The sequence below is a fragment of the Ranitomeya variabilis genome, chromosome 6 (genome assembly GCF_051348905.1).
Source record: "Ranitomeya variabilis isolate aRanVar5 chromosome 6, aRanVar5.hap1, whole genome shotgun sequence".
Lineage (NCBI taxonomy): Eukaryota > Metazoa > Chordata > Amphibia > Anura > Dendrobatidae > Ranitomeya > Ranitomeya variabilis.
The window spans coordinates 351,366,538-351,387,390 of NC_135237.1; positions in this window are offsets into that span (position 1 = coordinate 351,366,538).

Below are 20,853 nucleotides of genomic sequence, written 5' to 3' on the forward strand. Positions count from 1 at the left end.
GAGCATGCACACTACATTTCCATTCAGTTTATGGTACTGACTGTTCTAGGCAAGCATAGCTTTTCATGGGGCCCCAAAGCTTTGGCACATAGCTTACTTTATCTGGTTCAATATAGCAGCTGAGGCTGGTGTACTTGCTATGAAAATCTGTCTGTATGGCTGTATAATCCTTTTTTGAAAGTTTAATCTTCATCTCCAGCTACCTAGCCTGATTGACAGCTCCTCGGTGTCCCTCTTCCCTGCTGCTTAAATCTCACGCTGCTCAGTACAAGCTGCAGTTGTTGGGCTGGGTGGACAGAGGCTGAACACACTTGTACTCAGTAGCATCGCTCTTTAAAGGGTTTCCTGAAATAAATATTCTATTATATGGTTTTTGAACTGGCTTTTTGGAGAAAATCTAGTATGTGTTAGTAGCTGTTTAAAGGGAATTGGCATTCAATTGGTATCATCTGGTAAAATTATTAAATTTAATAAGTCAATCGCTAATCTTCTTGGTTTAATTGTTTTGTAGGTAGTTTACATGTCTGAGAAACAGTGGTACCATTCACAACGTGTAGGGCAGTTCTGTATTTTTATTCGACACACCTGCCCACACTATAGCACCAATATCACCAATGGCTCGTCTGGTGACAACAATTGCTGATGCATACCGCTCTCCTTGATGTCTCTAACATCGTCAGTGGCCATCATTTCTGCTCAGCTTGAATTGACTTTCATCAGTGAACAGCAGAGACCCACAGGTTCCTCATCCATAGATGACATCTGTGCCTGGTGGCGGGATCAGGTACCTTTGCAGGTTGTCTAGCATGCAGACCTTGCTTATGTAAACCGTTTCGAATGATCTATCGTGACACTTGGGTGCCTCTCGCCTCCCTTAAATGTGCCTGAATTTGTGGCATTCACCATCCGGTTCCAAAAGTCATTGTTCACAATGAAGCGGTCATCCGTATGGGATGTGTCCAAAGGCTGTCCACTTCTGACTTTCTGTGACTCTTCCAAGATCTTTTTCTCTGTTGTAACCTACTGAAGTGGCCACTTCCATCTGAAATCATCCTGCTTGAAGCCTCGTATTGGCAATCTAGTGTTAATGAATTGTTCGGTGTCCTCTTGGTCTCGTTGTCAAAATGTGAACAGCATGATGTGGAGGACTGTTTAATACCAATTCTAATTGAACCCCAACATTTATTGGGCGATTCATGGATCAAACACCTGTGAATTTTGCCATTAAGCTCCTTGTTAGAGAGCAGCAAGTTGTGCAAATAGTACAGAAACGTTGGACATGTGTATTGAAGTTTAGAGAACATTAAGTTCACCTGAAAAGGTTAAAGTGCATTTAAGGATCATCCTGAAATTACACCCAAAAGCCGAATATCGCTAACTTTCTTTAAGTAGTTTATATGGTGGGTATGAATTGATCTAAACAACAACCATTAATCATATTATACAGGAATTCCCACATTTTTCCATGTTAATTATTTCTATGGATGCCTATAGTCACATCATCCTAAAAATGATAAGAGTAGTTTTGATATGATTAATAAATAATGATAAAGTCTAGTTTTATTCTAGAGGAAAACCTAAAATACATCTTTTACTTATGGGTACATATAAAGTGACATTCACATAAAGGTGACAAGAAATAACAAGAATATATATGTGTGATAAAATAAAAATAAAAAAATAATACATAAAATGGAATGTGTACGAAAAATAAAATAAAGTACATCTCCTACACAGCGATGCATATGCGGGCCCACACATGCATCACTTCAAATAATGGGGAATTAAAAATAATGAAAAGTCAGCTTGGAAATAATTATCCAGGTGCAAAAGTAATAGGACAATTGCTTAACGGCGTCCCGACCACCCACTGTATACAAAGGTCTGTATTACCTGGGCGATCGTGGCATTTAGAATATAGTGAGAGGGAGAACGTTCCTCTTACCTCTCCGGTGCCCCCTGTGATGTGATCACGGGGAAGACGAGGGTTGTGATGGCAGCTTAAGGTCACATGATGACCTCCGGGTCTGCCAGATATGGTGGCCTGTTAGACTCAGATGCTGGTGATCTGACAATAAAACTGATAGTTTCGTGCATTGTAATACATGTGTATTGCAATGCTTGAGACCAGTAATCAGGCAGAAAGAAGTTGAAGTTCCATACAGGTACTAAGTAAAAAAAAAAAACCTTACTATTTCTTTTAAACTGTTAAAAAAAAAAAAAATTACGAAGTAAATAATAAAAAAAAAAAACTAAAAACAATAAATATGTATATTAGTGATGAGCGAACGTGCTTGGGTAAGGTGTTATTCGAGTATGCTCATGTGCTAACCGAGTCTTCGGTGTGCTCAAAAAATGTTAAGTCGCAACACATATAGGGATTGCCTAACAAACAATAAAACGTGATCAAAATGTCAAATGGAAATAAAAATAGTATAGCTGAAAACATCATCTTGTCCTGCAAAAAACAAGTCGCCATACAGCGCAACGCGACATGGCATCCACTATCCATTCCAGACAATTTTGCATTCCAAAAGTCAAATGGCCCTCCTTTCCTTCTGAGACCTGCAGTGTGCCCAAAACAGTAGCTTTCCACCAGATATGGGTTATCGGCGTACCCAGGAGAAATTGCACAACAAATTTTAAGGTGCATTTTCTCCTGTTATCCTCGTGAAAATAAAAATATCTTGGACAAAACAAACACTTTTCCCACGCTACATACAGTATAATGGTGCCCTTATAATGCTCCATACAGTACGAAGTACCCCATATATTACTCCATACGGTATAAAGGGCACCATATATTGCCCCATACAGTATAATGGACCCCATATATTACTCCATACTGTATAATCTGCCCCATATATTACTCCATACAGTATAATGGGCCCCATATAATGCTCCTTACATAGAAAATAAATTAAATACCTCTCTGTTCCCCTGCTGCATCTTCTGACTCTCTGCACTGCTCGGCACAGAGGGCGCGTTGTGACGTCACTGCGCCCACTGCGCTGACATGTCACAGAGCTTAGATTCAGAGTGGGAATGATGAGAGGGAAAAGCTCATTGTGGAACCATAGTCTAAAAGAAGTCCTGTCAGCTCTCCTGACTTGACTAATCTAGTAAATTCTTTTTCCCCATAAAATAACAATGTTGTGTCCTTCTTTTGCCTAGAAATGTATGACTAAAAATACCACTGGGTGTTATCAGTTCGGTTGTTTCACCCTTCTGTCTGCACTGATAGGTCAGTGTGAGAGTTTAAAGGGCCACACCTCAATTGATAACATAAAGCTGACAACTTCTTAATTAAATTTCTGGGGAGAAAAACAAATAAAATTTATAGTTTTGTAATTATTGTTGAAGGTAGACTTCAGGCCATCAAGATCAAACCTGAGACTAACATGATGATCTAGACTAGAGGAAGGCAAAAACCTCATGGGGCAGACAATGGTAGCTCCATATTAGGGGAAAAATTCCTTCCTGGCTCCGTACGGCAATCAGACTAACTGGATCAACGCTCCATCGCAGACTATACTGTCCATAACATTTAATATATTTTCAAGAAAGACATCCAGGCTTCTCAAAATTTAGTAGTGAATTAACCCTTAGGCTGGGTTCACATTGCATTATGGCGGTACGTTAAACGGACTACGTTACACCGCGGCATAACGCGGTGTAATGTAGTCCGTTAACGCCGCCATTGAAAGCAATGTCGGATGCATCGCATAGGCGATGTGCCGTCATTGAGTGATGGACCCGAGACGCGGGCTGCAGCATTTCCGGGTCCGTCACTGCTAGCGCAGATGGAGCTAGCAGATGCTCTATCTGCGCTAGCGCGATGTAACGTCGGCACTTGCGTTAGCGCAGTCCGTTAGCGTATGCGCTGAACGGACTGCACTAACGGAATGTGAACCTAGCCTTACAACATCACGTGGCAGAGAGTTCCATAGTCTCACTGCTCTTACAGAAAATAATCTGCGTCTTATTTTTCAACCTTCCTTCCTCTAGATGAAGAGGATGCCCCTTGTCTCCCGATGACAGGTCTCTGTACTCTCACCTCATATATTTGTGCATAGTAGTAAGAGCGCCACTAAGCCTTTGTTTTTCCCAACTGAATAAGCCCAAGCTTGATAACCTGTTTTGGTATTGCAGTCCATTAATTCCCTTAATAAACTTGGTCACTCATCTCTGCACCCGCTCTAGTTCAACTATTCCCTACTTATTCACCGGAGATCAATGTACACAGTATTCTAAGTGTGGCCACACTAGTGACTTGTATAGATGGAAAACTATTTTTATCATGAGCATCTATACCTCTTTTTCTACGCCCCTATTATATTATTTGCCTTGGCAGCAGCTGCCTGACATTGATCACTAAAGTGTGATAAAGATGTTGCTGTATTATTTTGTGGGAAATATATGTACAGGTCCTTCTCAAAAAATTAGCATATAGTGTAAAATTTCATTATTTACCATAATGTAATGATTACAATTAAACTTTCATATATTATAGATTCATTATCCACCAACTGAAATTTGTCAGGTCTTTTATTGTTTTAATACTGATGATTTTGGCATACAACTCCTGATAACCCAAAAAACCTGTCTCAATAAATTAGCATATCAAGAAAAAGTTCTCTAAACGACCTATTACCCTAATCTTCTGAATCAACTAATTAACTCTAAACACATGCTAAAGATACCTGAGGCTTTTAAAAACTCCCTGCCTGGTTCATTACTCAAAACCCCCATCATGGGTAAGACTAGCGACCTGACAGATGTCAAGAAGGCCATCATTGACACCCTCAAGCAAGAGGGTAAGACCCAGAAAGAAATTTCTCAACAAATAGGCTGTTCCCAGAGTGCTGTATCAAGGCACCTCAATGGTAAGTCTGTTGGAAGGAAACAATGTGGCAGAAAACGCTGTACAACGAGAAGAGGTGACCGGACCCTGAGGAAGATTGTGGAGAAGGACCGATTCCAGACCTTGGGGAACCTGAGGAAGCAGTGGACTGAGTCTGGTGTGGAAACATCCAGAGCCACCGTGCACAGGCGTGTGCAGGAAATGGGCTACAGGTGCCGCATTCCCCAGGTAAAGCCACTTTTGAACCATAAACAGTGGCAGAAGCGCCTGACCTGGGCTACAGAGAAGCAGCACTGGACTGTTGCTAAATTTTGCATGTCATTCGGAAATCAAGGTGCCAGAGTCTGGAGGAAGACTGGGGAGAAGGAAATGCCAAAATGCCTGAAGTCCAGTATCAAGTACCCACAGTCAGTGATGGTGTGGGGTGCCATGTCAGCTGCTGGTGTTGGTCCACTGTGTTTCATCAAGGGCAGGGTCAATGCAGCTAGCTATCAGGAGATTTTGGAGCACTTTATGCTTCCATCGGCTGAAATGCTTTATGGAGATGAAGATTTCATTTTTCAGCACGACCTGGCACCTGCTCACAGTGCCAAAACCACTGGTAAATGGTTTACTGACCATGGTATTACTGTGCTCAATTGGCCTGCCAACTCTCCTTACCTGAACCCCATAGAGAATCTGTGGGATATTGTGAAGAGAAAGTTGAGAGACGCAAGACCCAACACTCTGGATGAGCTTAAGGCCGCTATTGAAGCATCCTGGGCCTCCATAACATCTCAGCAGTGTCACAGGCTGATTGCCTCCATGCCACGCCGCATTGAAGCAGTCATTTCTGCCAAAGGATTCCCGACCAAGTATTGAGTGCATAACTGAACATTATTATTTGATGGTTTTTTTGTTTGTTATTAAAAAACACTTTTATTTGATTGGACGGGTGAAATATGCTAATTTATTGAGACAGGTTTTTTGGGTTATCAGGAGTTGTATGCCAAAATCATCAGTATTAAAACAATAAAAGACCTGACAAATTTCAGTTGGTGGATAATGAATCTATAATATATGAAAGTTTAATTGTAATCATTACATTATGGTAAATAATGAAATTTTACACTATATGCTAATTTTTTGAGAAGGACCTGTATGTGAGAAATCGGGCAAGTCAAGGGTGCTACCACATCCCTTTTTGACAGGCTTCCTTTCCTGGCTTGCACCACATATAAGCATGGGCTTACTGTGCCTATAGCTTCATCTGTCCTCATACAATGTTTGACCACCAAGTAGAAGGATGAACTGTGTGCACAGAACAAAGTGCTTGTAATAGATGTACAGTTCTTATTGGTCAATGTAAAAACATTCGAAGCTAAGACATCTTGTTCACTTTACATGGGAACATCATCTAGCTTGCGTATTTTTCACACAATTAGTATTTTACATCATTTACATGATATATTTAGATTAAAATACCCAAGTAACCCACAAGTGACTTCAGTTGTTAACTGCATCTGCTATTTCTATGACAATATGTAATTACATGGTTGACCTGTTTTCTAAGGAATGCATGGAAGCGTTGGGAATTTTTAATCCATGTTAAGAATGTAAATTTACTAAATGTGACAGGATTATACAGCTGATTAGTATATCCACTACAAATCTGGCCATATTATGATTTTTATTGTATTAACTATTTATAAATTCAATTTCTGAAAAATGCCGCATTTGGCTGATATTAAAAAGTACACCAATGTGAAACAAACCAATGTTTAATAGCTAAACATTTTAACTACTTAAAAATACCAGAATCGGCAGGGAGGACAATGTAAGTGTGAACATGCGCTAACGGGGATAATTAAGTGATTTTATGAAGTGGGTGGAGCCTAGTAGAGGAGATGTGGCATATTGTAATTTACAACGCAAAACTGGCATAAATTATGGGTGAAATATACTGCAGTTCATGGCTGGAGCGCATTTTCTGATGCTCGCTCACAGGCAGACAAAAGATGTGCCAACATAACTAGGAGGCGCACACTTCTTAATGAATTTGCACATACTACGCCAATGAAGCCTTTGTCAAGATTGCAGTACAAAACGCCAGTCTTCACGAATTTTCCTTCATAATGTATTGCAAACTTTTATTATAAAATATAAGTTATATTACATTTTTTCAGAATTCAATAGTACACATAACATATAGTAAAATGTAGTTTGCTTTCAGCAGAGAAATGTAATTCTTTCTTCTGCTGGATTGATCTTTCACTATCAATTCATCGGTAAAATCTGTATTTAGTGAAGACATGCTTCCCCATTATTGAGATACGAAATGGCAGTTGGTGCCTTGAAAATTCTATAGAGGTAGAGGCAAACGGAGACATTCTGGGACAAGTTCTCCTGAAATGACAGTTACCGTCATCTATCTTAAATGTGAAAATCTGTAGTCACTGAAGAGTAGAGAGATGGCAGTATTGTTTCGCAGAACTGTGGTCCATCAACCGGGTCGAGTAAGTAACCTGAAAGCCCTGGGAATCTACTCATACCTCCTGGCTCTTCTTTTGATTAGCTGGTCTGACAGAACATCATCATTGTGGTATTGTCACTGCACAGTTGCCAGAGTTCCCGGGGCTCGGGGCTCCTTCCCTGTCCCTAAAGCTAAGTATACCTGCTCCTTGGATTTCTTGTGACGGTGAAGACTCTGGAGCCATGTACCGTACTGATCTCCTAAATCAGCACTTATCTGTCTCCTCCCCTCACCCAGGGAAGTAGGGAGTAGTAGTGAATACAATTACACACACCAGACTAACAGGGGAAGACATACACGGATAAATGAAAATACCAATCATAAATATGCAGTCTGTTGTGAATTCCATTTCTCGGACTCCCTCCTGTGGTCATGAATGGTACTTTGGTTAGTTCTGCTCTTGGACTCCCTCTGGTGGCTTTGAGCGGAACTGCTGGTCTCTGAGGTTTGCTTTCTCAGCTGCCCTCGTTTATTGTTATGCTTGCTTTCCTATTTAACTCTACTCAGATCGTTACTTCATGCCAGCTGTCAATGTTTCAGTATTGGTTCAGATCTCTCTTGGACTTCTCTGAGGACCTGTCTACTCCAGCAGAAGCTAAGTCCCTGCTAGTTCATTTGTTGTTACTGCTGCCTGAATATATTTCTTAGTACTGCTAAATTCTAGTCCAGCTTGCTATCATGATATTTCCTTGCTAGCTGGAAGCTCTGGGGTGCAGTGTTGCACCTCCACACCGTGAGTCGGTGTGGGGTCTTTTTGCATACTCTGCGTGGTTTTTTGTAGTTTTTTGTGCTGACCGCATAGTTTTCTTTTCTCTCCTCTGACTATTTAGTGAAGTCTGGCCTCCTTTGCTAAAACCTGTTTCATTCCTGTGTTTGTGACTTTCCTCTTAACTCACAGTCAATATATGTGGGGGGCTGCCTTTACCTTTGGGGAATTTCTCTGAGGCAAGGTTAGGCTTCTATTTCTATCTTTAGGGGTAGTTAGCTCTTAGGCTGTGAAGAGGCGTCTAGGGAGAGTTAGGTACGCTCCACGGCTATTTCTAGTGTGTGTGATAGGAGTAGGGTTTGCGGTCAGCAGAGTTCCCACTTTCCCAGAGCTTGTTCCGATTACTAGTTTACTCATCAGGTCATTCCAGGTGCTCCTAACCACCAGGTCCATAACAGTACAGCTGGCCCACAAAGTGTTAATGCATCTCAAAAGAGGGATAAGAGAAGTTCTGAACCCATTTTTTTTCTTTGCAGTGTGTTTTGTCTCTCTTTTCCCCTTAATCTCTGGGTGGTTCAGGACTCAGGTGTAGATATGGATATTCAAGGTCTGTCCTCTTGTGTGGATCAACTCGCTGCAAGGGTCTAAAGCTTTCAAGATTATGTAGTTCAGAATCCGATGTTAGAGCCTAGAATTCCAATTCCTGATTTGTTTTCTGGGGATAGATCTAAGTTTCTGAATTTCAAAAATAATTGTAGACTGTTTCTTGCTTTGAAACCCCGCTCCTCTGGTGACCCCATTCAGCAAGTAAAAATTATTATTTCTTTGTTACGTGGCGACCCTCAAGACTGGGCATTCTCCCTTGCGCCGGGAGATCCTGCATTGCTTAATGTAGATGCGTTTTTTCTGGCGCTTGGATTGCTTTATGACGAACCGAATTCAGTGGATCAGGCAGAGAAAACCTTGCTGGCTTTGTGTCAGGGTCAGGATGAAGCGGAGGTATATTGTCCGAAGTTTAGAAAGTGGTCTGTGCTTACTCAATGGAATGAGTGTGCCCTGGCAGCAATTTTTAGAAAGGGTCTCTCTGAGGCCCTTAAGGATGTTATGGTGGACTTCCCCACGCCTGCTGGTCTGAATGAATCAATATCCTTAGCCATTCAAATTGATCGGCGCTTGCGCGAGCGCAAAGTTGTGCACCATTTGGCGGTGTCTTCTGAGCAGAGGCCTGAGCTTATGCAATGTGATAGAACTTTGACCAGAACTGAACGGCAAGAACACAGACGTCAGAATCGGCTGTGTTTTTACTGTGGTGACCCTACTCATGCTATCTCTGATTGTCCTAAGCACACTAAGCGGTTCGCTAGGTCTGTCACCATTGCTACTGTACAGCCTAAATTTCTTTTGTCTGTTACTTTGATTTGCTCTCTGTCGTCCTACTCGGTTATGGCATTTGTGGATTCGGGCGCTGCCCTGAATTTGATGGACTTGGAGTTTGCCAGGCGTTGTGGTTTTTTCCTGGAGCCTTTGCAGTATCCTATTCCATTAAGGGGAATTGATGCTAAGCCTTTGGCCAGGAATAAACCTCAGTACTGGACTCAGTTGACCATGTGCATGGCTCCTGCACATCAGGAAGATATTCGCTTTTTGGTGTTGCATAATTTGCATGATGTGGTCGTGTTGGGTTTGCCATGGCTACAGGTTCATAATCCAGTATTGGATTGGAAATCAATGTCTGTGTCTAGTTGGGGTTGTCAAGGGGTACATGGCGATGTTCCGATGATGTCAATTTCTTCATCCATTCCTTCTGATGTCCCTGAGTTTCTGTCGGATTACCGGGATGTATTTGATGAGCCCAAATTCAGTATCCTACCCCCTCATAGGGATTGTGATGGTGCTATAAATTTGATCCCTGGTAGTAAGTTTCCTAAGGGCCGACTTTTCAATTTATCCGTGCCAGAACACACCGCTATGCGGAGTTATATAAAGGAGTCCTTGGAGAAAGGGCATATTCACCCGTCTTCATCACCGTTGGGAGCAGGGTTCTTTTTTGTGGCCAAGAAGGATGGTTCTCTGAGACCCTGTATAGACTACCGCCTTCTCAATAAAATCACGGTCAAATTTCAGTACCCTTTGCCTCTGCTGTCTGATTTGTTTGCTCGGATTAAGGGGGCTAGTTGGTTCACCAAGATAGATCTTCGAGGGGCATATAACCTTGTGCGTATTAAACAGGGAGATGAATGGAAAACAGCATTTAATACGCCCGAGGGCCATTTTGAGTACCTGGTGATGCCATTCGGGCTTTCTAACGCTCCATCTGTGTTTCAGTCCTTTATGCATGACATCTTCCGAAAGTATCTGGATAGATTCATGATTGTATATTTGGATGATATTTTGGTCTTTTCAGATGATTGGGAGTCTCATGTGAAGCAGGTCAGAATGGTATTCCAGGTCCTTCGTGCTAATTCCTTGTTTGTGAAGGGGTCTAAATGTCTCTTCGGAGTTCAGAAGGTTTCCTTTTTGGGCTTCATTTTTTCCCCTTCTACTATCGAGATGGATCCTGTTAAAGTTCAGGCCATTTATGATTGGACTCAACCTACATTTGTGAAGAGTCTTCAGAAATTCCTGGGCTTTGCTAATTTTTACCGTCGCTTCATCGCTAATTTTTCTAGTGTGGTTAAACCTTTGACTGATTTGACAAAGAAAGGTGCTGATGTGGTGAATTGGTCCTCTGCGGCCGTGGAGGCTTTTCAGGAGCTGAAACGTCGTTTTTCTTCGGCCCCTGTGTTGCGTCAGCCAGATGTTTCGCTCCCTTTTCAGGTTGAGGTTGATGCTTCTGAGATTGGAGCAGGGGCTGTTTTGTCTCAAAGAAGTTCTGATGGCTCTGTGATGAAGCCATTTGCCTTCTTTTCTAGAAAATTTTCGTCTGCTGAGCGTAATTATGATGTTGGCAATCGGGAGCTGCTGGCTATGAAGTGGGCATTCGAGGAGTGGCGACATTGGCTTGAGGGAGCCAAGCACCGCGTGGTGGTCTTGACGGATCACAAGAATTTGACTTATCTCGAGTCTGCCAAGTGGTTGAATCCTAGACAGGCTCGATGGTCACTGTTTTTCTCCTGTTTCGATTTTGTGGTTTCATACCTTCCGGGTTCTAAGAATGTGAAGGCTGATGCCCTTTCTAGGAGTTTTGTGCCTGATTCTCCGGGAGTCCCTGAGCCGGCTGGTATTCTCAAAGAGGGGGTAATTTTGTCTGCCATCTCCCCTGATTTGCGGCGGGAGCTGCAGGAGTTTCAGGCTGATAGACCTGACCGTTGTCCAGCGGAGAAACTGTTTGTCCCTGATAGATGGACTAGCAGAGTTATTTCTGAGGTTCATTGCTCGGTGTTGGCTAGTCACCCTGGGATTTTTGGTACCAGGGATTTGGTGGCTAGGTCCTTTTGGTGGCCTTCCTTGTCACGGGATGTGCGTTCTTTTGTGCAGTCTTGTGGGACTTGTGCTCGGGCCAAGCCCTGCTGTTCTCGTGCCAGTGGGTTGCTTTTGCCCTTGCCGGTCCCGAAAAGGCCTTGGACGCATGTTTCCATGGATTTTATTTCAGATCTTCCTGTCTCTCAAAGGATGTCTGTCATCTGGGTGGTTTGTGATCGCTTTTCTAAGATGGTCCATTTGGTACCCTTGCCTAAATTACCTTCCTCCTCTGATTTGGTGCCATTATTCTTTCAGCATGTTGTTCGTTTGCATGGCATTCCGGAGAACATTGTGTCGGACAGAGGGTCCCAGTTTGTCTCTAGGTTTTGGCGGTCCTTTTGTGCTAAGATGGGCATTGATTTGTCTTTTTCTTCGGCTTTCCATCCTCAGACAAATGGCCAAACCGAACGAACCAACCAGACTTTGGAGGCCTATCTGAGATGCTTTGTTTCTGCTGATCAGGATGATTGGGTGACCTTTTTGCCATTGGCTGAGTTCGCCTTTAATAATCGGGCTAGTTCGGCTACTTTGGTTTCGCCTTTTTTTTGCAATTCTGGTTTTCATCCTCGTTTTTCTTCAGGGCAGGTTGAGCCTTCTGACTGTCCTGGTGTGGATTCTGTGGTGGACAGATTGCAGCAAATTTGGACTCACGTAGTGGACAATCTGACGTTGTCCCAGGAGAAGGCTCAACGTTTCGCTAACCGCCGTCGTTGTGTTGGTCCTCGACTTCGTGTTGGGGATTTGGTTTGGTTATCTTCTCGTTATGTTCCTATGAAGGTTTCTTCTTCTAAGTTTAAGCCTCGTTTCATTGGTCCTTATAAGATTTCTGAAATTCTCAACCCTGTGTCATTTCGTTTGGTCCTTCCATCTTCCTTTGCCATCCATAATGTGTTCCATAGGTTGTTGTTGCGGAGGTATGTGGCGCCTATGGTTCCCTCCGTTGATTCTCCTGCTCCGGTGTTAGTTGAGGGGGAGTTGGAGTATGTGGTGGAAAAAATTTTGGATTCTCGTATTTCGAGACGGAAGCTCCAGTACCTGGTTAAGTGGAAGGACTATGGTCAGGAGGATAATTCCTGGTTTGTTGCCTCTGATGTCCATGCTGCCGATTTAGTTCGTGCCTTTCATTTGGCTCGTCCTGATCGGCCTGGGGGCCCTGGTGAGGGTTCGGTGACTGTTGTGAATTTGGATTCTGGGCTCCCCCGGTGGCCGCTTGTGGAATTGGACTTGTCTTCCTCTTTCCTGTTTCACCTGGTTCCATCAGTAGTGGGTGTCGCTATTTAAGCTCATTTCTCTGGTGGTTTCTTGCCGGTCAACAATGTTATCTGATGCCTCTCAGTGCTTGTTCCTGCTTCTAGACAACTACTAGATAAGTTGGACTTTTGTCCATGTTTTGTTTTGCCTATTTGTTCCAGTTCACAGCTGAAGTTTTGTTACTGTGTCTGGAAAGCTCTCGTTGATCAGGGATTGCTACTCTGGCGTTATGAGTTAATGCCAGAGTTTAAGGTAATCTCTGGATGGTGTTTTGTTAGTGTTTTTCTGCTGACCATGAAAGTATACTATCTGTCTTCTGCTATCTAGTAAGCGGACCTCAAATTTGCTAAGACTATTTTCCTGCTGCGTTTGTTGTTTCATCTGAACTCACCGTCATTATATGTGGGGGGCTACTGTCTTCTTTGGAATATTTCTCTAGAGGTGAGCCAGGTCTTATATTTCCCTCTGCTAGCTATTTAGGTCTTAGGCCAGAGCTGGGCATCTAGCGATAAATAGGAAATGCTACCTGGCTATTTCTAGTTGCGCGGCAGGCTTAGTTCATGGTCAGTATAGTTCCATCTTCCGAGAGCTTGTCCCTCTATAGGCTTGCTATGATCTCTGCCTGCAGAGATCATGATCAGTTTGACCGGCCGCTAAAGTGTTAAAGACCCAGGTTGAGAAAGGAGAGTTATAAGAAGTCTGCTGGAATTTTTTTTTTTTTTTTTTCCTCCAGTCTGCCTTGCTGCAGTCTTTTTTCTCTCTCTCCTCCTAATCTCTGTATGGCTCTGTGTGCACCTGACAATAATGGATCTCCAGAGTGTAACTGCGGGTTTGAATAATCTCATCACGAAAGTACAAAATTTACAAGATTTTGTGGTACATGCTCCGGTATCTGAGCCGAGAATTCCTTTGCCGGAGTTCTTCACAGGGAATAGAGCTAGCTTCCAGAATTTCCGAAAAAATTGTAAGCTTTATTTGTCCCTGAAGTCTCGTTCAGCTGGAGACCCTGCTCAGCAGGTTAGGATTGTGATTTCCTTGCTCAGGGGTGACCCTCAAGATTGGGCCTTCTCATTGCCAGCAGGGGATCCTGCGTTACGCGATGTGGATGCGTTTTTTCTGGCCTTGGGCTTGCTTTATGAGGAACCTCATTTGGAACTTCAGGCAGAAAAAACTTTGATGGCACTATCTCAGGGGCAAGACGAAGCTGAAGTTTTCTGCCAAAAATTCCGTAAATGGTCTGTGCTTACTCAGTGGAATGAGTGCGCCTTGGCGGCAATTTTCAGAGAAGGTCTCTCTGATGCCGTTAAGGATGTTATGGTGGGGTTCCCTGTGCCTGCAGGTCTGAATGAGTCCATGACAATGGCTATTCAGATTGATAGGCGTCTGCGGGAGCGCAAACCGGTGCACCATCTGGCGGTGTCTATGGAAAAGACGCCAGAAAGTATGCAGTGTGATAGAATTCTGTCCAGGAGCGAGCGACAGAATTTTAGACGGAAGAATGGATTGTGTTTCTATTGTGGGGATTCTACTCATGTTATATCAGCATGCTCTAGGCGTACAAAGAAGCTTGATAAGTCTGTTTCCATTGGCACCATTCAGTCTAAGTTTATTTTGTCTGTAACCCTGATTTGCTCTTTGTCATCCATTGCCACGGACGCCTATGTTGACTCTGGCGCCGCTCTGAGTCTTATGGATTGGTCCTTTGCCAATCGTTGTGGTTTTGATTTAGAGCCTTTGGAGACTCTTATTCCTCTGAAGGGGATTGACTCCACCCCATTGGCTAATAATAAACCACAATACTGGACACAAGTAACCATGCGTATCAATCTGGATCACCAGGAGATTATTCGTTTCCTGGTGCTGTATAATTTACATGACGATTTGGTACTGGGATTGCCATGGTTGCAGTCTCACAACCCAGTCTTGGACTGGAGAGCAATGTCTGTGTTGAGCTGGGGATGTAAGGGTATTCATGGGGACTTACCTTTGGTTTCTATTTCGTCGTCCATTCCCTCTGAAGTCCCTGAGTTCCTCTCTGATTATCAAGACGTCTTTGACGAACCCAAGCTTGGGTCGTTACCTCCGCACCGTGAGTGCGATTGTGCCATAGATTTGATACCGGGTTGTAAATATCCAAAGGGTCGTTTGTTTAATCTGTCTGTGCCGGAACATGCTGCTATGCGGGAATATATAAAGGAGTCTTTGGAAAAGGGACATATTCGTCCATCTTCTTCTCCCTTGGGAGCTGGGTTTTTCTTTGTCTCAAAAAAAGACGGCTCTTTGAGACCATGTATTGATTATCGGCTTCTGAATAAGATCACTGTTAAGTATCAATACCCATTGCCATTGCTTACTGATTTGTTTGCTCGTATAGAGGGTGCTAAGTGGTTCTCTAAAATTGATCTTCGTGGGGCGTATAATTTGGTGCGGATCAGGCAGGGGGATGAGTGGAAGACCGCATTTAATACGCCCGAGGGCCACTTTGAGTATTTGGTCATGCCTTTTGGTCTTTCTAATGCCCCTTCAGTTTTCCAGTCTTTTATGCATGATATTTTCCGCGATTTTCTGGATAAATTTATGATAATATATCTGGATGATATTCTGATTTTTTCTGATGACTGGGACTCTCATGTCCAGCAGGTCAGGAGAGTTTTTCAGGTTCTGCGGTCTAATTCTTTATGTGTGAAGGGGTCTAAGTGCGTTTTTGGGGTCCAGAAAATTTCCTTTTTGGGGTATATTTTTTCTCCCTCTTCCATTGAGATGGATCCCGTCAAGGTGCAAGCTATTTGTGACTGGACTCAGCCCTCCTCTCTTAAGGGTCTTCAGAGATTTTTGGGCTTTGCCAACTTTTACCGCCGATTTATTGCTGGTTTTTCGGATGTCGTTAAACCACTGACTGATTTGACCAGACAAGGCGCTGATGTTGCTAATTGGTCCCCTCATGCTGTAGAGGCCTTTCAGGAGCTTAAGCACCGTTTTGCCTCTGCCCCTGTGTTGCGTCAGCCTGATGTGAATCTGCCTTTTCAGGTTGAGGTTGACGCTTCGGAGATCGGAGCTGGGGCAGTGTTGTCGCAGAAAGGTTCCGACTGCTCCGTCATTAGGCCTTGTGCCTTCTTTTCTCGCAAATTTTCGCCCGCAGAGCGGAATTATGATGTTGGGAATCGGGAGCTTTTGGCCATGAAGTGGGCGTTTGAGGAGTGGCGCCATTGGCTCGAGGGGGCTAGGCATCAGGTGGTGGTATTGACTGACCACAAAAATTTGATTTATCTTGAGACTGCCAGACGCCTGAATCCTAGACAGGCGCGCTGGTCTTTATTTTTTTCTCGCTTTAATTTTGTGGTGTCATACCTACCAGGTTCTAAGAATGTTAAGGCAGATGCCCTTTCTAGGAGTTTTGACCCGGACTCTCCTGGTAATTCTGAACCCACAGGTATCCTTAGGGAGGGAGTAATTTTGTCGGCCGTTTCTCCTGATCTGCGGCGGTCCTTGCAAGAGTTTCAGGCGGATAGACCGGATCGTTGTCCGCCTGATAGACTGTTTGTTCCGGATGATTGGACCAGCAGAGTCATCTCTGAGGTACATTCTTCTGCATTGGCAGGTCATCCCGGAATTTTTGGTACCAGGGATTTGGTGGCAAGATCCTTCTGGTGGCCTTCCCTGTCACGAGATGTGCGAGTCTTTGTGCAGTCATGTGACGTTTGTGCTCGGGCCAAGTCTTGTAGTTCTCGGGCTAGCGGACTGCTGTTGCCCTTGCCTATTCCTAAGAGGCCTTGGACACACATCTCGATGGATTTTATTTCAGATCTGCCTGTTTCCCAGAAGATGTCTGTCATCTGGGTGGTCTGTGACCGTTTCTCTAAAATGGTCCATTTGGTTCCTCTGCCCAAGTTGCCTTCTTCTTCTGAGTTGGTTCCTCTGTTTTTTCAGAATGTTGTCCGATTGCACGGTATTCCTGAGAATATTGTTTCTGACAGAGGTACCCAATTTGTGTCTAGATTTTGGCGGGCATTCTGTGCTAGGATGGGCATAGATTTGTCTTTTTCATCTGCTTTTCACCCTCAGACTAATGGCCAGACCGAGCGGACTAATCAGACCCTGGAGACATATCTGAGGTGTTTTGTCTCTGCTGACCAGGATGATTGGGTTGCTTTTTTGCCATTGGCAGAGTTCGCCCTCAATAATCGGGCCAGCTCTTCCACCTTGGTGTCCCCGTTTTTCTGTAATTCGGGGTTTCACCCTCGATTTTCCTCCGGTCAGGTGGAATCCTCGGATTGTCCTGGAGTGGATGCGGTGGTGGAGAGATTGCATCACATCTGGGGGCAGGTTATGGACAATTTGAAGTTGTCCCAGGAGAAGACTCAGCGTTTTGCCAACCGTCATCGTCGTGTTGGTTCTCGGCTTTGTGTTGGAGATTTGGTGTGGTTGTCTTCTCGTTTTGTCCCTATGAGGGTCTCTTCTCCTAAGTTTAAACCTCGGTTCATCGGCCCTTATAGAATATTGGAGATTCTTAATCCTGTTTCTTTCCGTTTGGACCTCCCTGCGTCCTTTTCCATTCATAACGTTTTTCATCGGTCGTTATTGCGCAGGTATGAGGTACCTGTTGTACCTTCGGTTGAGCCTCCTGCTCCGGTGTTGGTTGAGGGTGAGTTGGAGTACGTTGTGGAGAAAATTTTGGACTCTCGTGTTTCCAGACGGAGACTCCAGTATCTGGTCAACTGGAAGGGTTACGGCCAGGAGGATAATTCTTGGGTCAATGCATCTGATGTTCATGCTTCTGATCTTGTTCGTGCCTTCCATAGGGCTCATCCTGGTCGCCCTGGTGGATCTGGTGAGGGTTCGGTGCCCCCTCCTTGAGGGGGGGGTACTGTTGTGAATTTGGATTCTGGGCTCCCCCGGTGGCCGCTTGTGGAATTGGACTTGTCTTCCTCTTTCCTGTTTCACCTGGTTCCATCAGTAGTGGGTGTCGCTATTTAAGCTCATTTCTCTGGTGGTTTCTTGCCGGTCAACAATGTTATCTGATGCCTCTCAGTGCTTGTTCCTGCTTCTAGACAACTACTAGATAAGTTGGACTTTTGTCCATGTTTTGTTTTGCCTATTTGTTCCAGTTCACAGCTGAAGTTTTGTTACTGTGTCTGGAAAGCTCTCGTTGATCAGGGATTGCTACTCTGGCGTTATGAGTTAATGCCAGAGTTTAAGGTAATCTCTGGATGGTGTTTTGTTAGTGTTTTTCTGCTGACCATGAAAGTATACTATCTGTCTTCTGCTATCTAGTAAGCGGACCTCAAATTTGCTAAGACTATTTTCCTGCTGCGTTTGTTGTTTCATCTGAACTCACCGTCATTATATGTGGGGGGCTACTGTCTTCTTTGGAATATTTCTCTAGAGGTGAGCCAGGTCTTATATTTCCCTCTGCTAGCTATTTAGGTCTTAGGCCAGAGCTGGGCATCTAGCGATAAATAGGAAATGCTACCTGGCTATTTCTAGTTGCGCGGCAGGCTTAGTTCATGGTCAGTATAGTTCCATCTTCCGAGAGCTTGTCCCTCTATAGGCTTGCTATGATCTCTGCCTGCAGAGATCATGACAGGTGACCCCTCCTTAAGGGGGGGTACTGTTGTGAATTCCATTTCTCGGACTCCCTCCTGTGGTCATGAATGGTACTTTGGTTTGTTCTGCTCTTGGACTCCCTCTGGTGGCTTTGAGCGGAACTGCTGGTCTCCGAGGTTTGCTTTCTCAGCTGCCCTCGTTTATTGTTATGCTTGCTTTCCTATTTAACTCTACTCAGATCGTTACTTCATGCCAGCTGTCAATGTTTCAGTATTGGTTCAGATCTCTCTTGGACTTCTCTGAGGACCTGTCTACTCCAGCAGAAGCTAAGTCCCTGCTAGTTCATTTGTTGTTACTGCTGCCTGAATATATTTCTTAGTACTGCTAAATTCTAGTCCAGCTTGCTATCATGATATTTCCTTGCTAGCTGGAAGCTCTGGGGTGCAGTGTTGCACCTCCACACCGTGAGTCGGTGTGGGGGTCTTTTTGCATACTCTGCGTGTTTTTTTGTAGTTTTTTGTGCTGACCGCATAGTTTCCTTTTCTCTCCTCTGACTATTTAGTGAAGTCTGGCCTCCTTTGCTAAAACCTGTTTCATTCCTGTGTTTGTGACTTTCCTCTTAACTCACAGTCAATATATGTGGGGGGCTGCCTTTACCTTTGGGGAATTTCTCTGAGGCAAGGTTAGGCTTCTATTTCTATCTTTAGGGGTAGTTAGCTCTTAGGCTGTGAAGAGGCGTCTAGGGAGAGTTAGGTACGCTCCACGGCTATTTCTAGTGTGTGATAGGAGTAGGGTTTGCGGTCAGCAGAGTTCCCACTTTCCCAGAGCTTGTTCCGATTACTAGTTTACTCATCAGGTCATTCCGGGTGCTCCTAACCACCAGGTCCATAACAGCAGTCACATACAACAGAGTGGAACATTGGGAAGTAAAGGGAGGAAAAACAAAATAAGAGAGGATGAGGATATACACACAAACAAATCACCAAACAACAGTCTTTAGAACAACACTTGAAATGTCACCTATCAATCAACACCCCCAACTCCTGAACTAGGCAGTATTTAACTAACACTGGCGACCCCTGCTTGCCAGAGGAGAGTATATATAGCAGAGGGGAGTGGCCAACACTGAACAGCTAAGACCATCAAAGCAGGAAATCTCAACTGAACAGATTAACCCCTGCACTGCTAGCAGAAATCTGCACTATTTAATATGAAGGTGAAGTGCTTCTAATCAGTGCAGGAGTACACAAAATCATACACCACAATCTTCTGGCCACTCTCTGCAGCGGTAAACCCATGGATGGTATGATATGCACACAAGACATCGCGCCAGCCTGGCTAATCAGAAGAGCCGGGAGGTAATGGAAATTTTCAGGCCTCCCTTCCAGCAGTCACATATTACTGACCTGCCTGATGGACCGGAGTCCTGCGAATCAATTTTCTTATTTATATTCTCCGTGAATTGAATTGATTTAGGAAATCAAAATTTAAAGTACGGTAACTCTATAAAATACTTTTTGATTTGTTCTACTGTCATTTTCCTTTTTCTAGGGTCAACCTGTTTCATATATTTACTAACTACCTTGCATTATAATTATAATGGCTCATTCAATTGTGAATAGTTAAAACCTGATACTTTTATTTAAGATAGCTTCCAGAGACTGTAAATGGAGGAATGTGCAAAGGTTTATTACAGTCTGACCTTTGGAAGACACATCGCAAAGAAAATCCCAGCAACACACAATTACAGTCTGCAGTGTAATTAAAGAGCCAGACTTACAATATTTAATTCTGTATTGAAAGGTCATCTGATGAGCAAGTATCCGACAGGATAGAAAATCTGAGGCTGTATTAGAAGGACTATTTACATTATTTCTGCTTTAGTGCAACATAATTATGATTTTTTTTTAACAGAAAAGCAGGTGTGTCCAGTGAGTGGTGAAGGTAAAAAATAACTTTTAATGAAATAAATTAAAAATATATCCATATATATGGTATCCAGCACTCAGTACACACTGGCTATAGAACCTAATGACGATCTACGCGTTTCGACCTGGTGGTCTTAGGAACTCGGGTATTTAACATATAGATCCAATAGGATTCTCTATTTAATAGCTTTTTTTTATAATTGAGCTTGGTTAGCCACTCCTATGCCCTATATGTAATCTGGGTCCTGTCTGAAACACATCGTCAGAGCTAGCTTATGTGAATATTTGTATGCCTGGTATTTTCAGTTACCCTTGTTCATGTTGCATTGTTCATCTGGGTGATGTACTGCAATGCATGGCAACTATCCTTATCCCTGGGTGGGGGAAGGGAACAGATGGAGGTCGGATTCAGGAGATAAGGCAAGGGTCGAGACCCCGACATCTTCCCCTTCAGAGGTATCCCGAGGAATAGGGTGAGCTAGGGCACCCCCTACTGTTTGGGAAAGGGAAGGAGTCCATGTTCCTGGGTCACCAGACAGCTGAGTCGTGACAGCTTGTCTTCAGAAGCACGAGCTGGGCATAATGT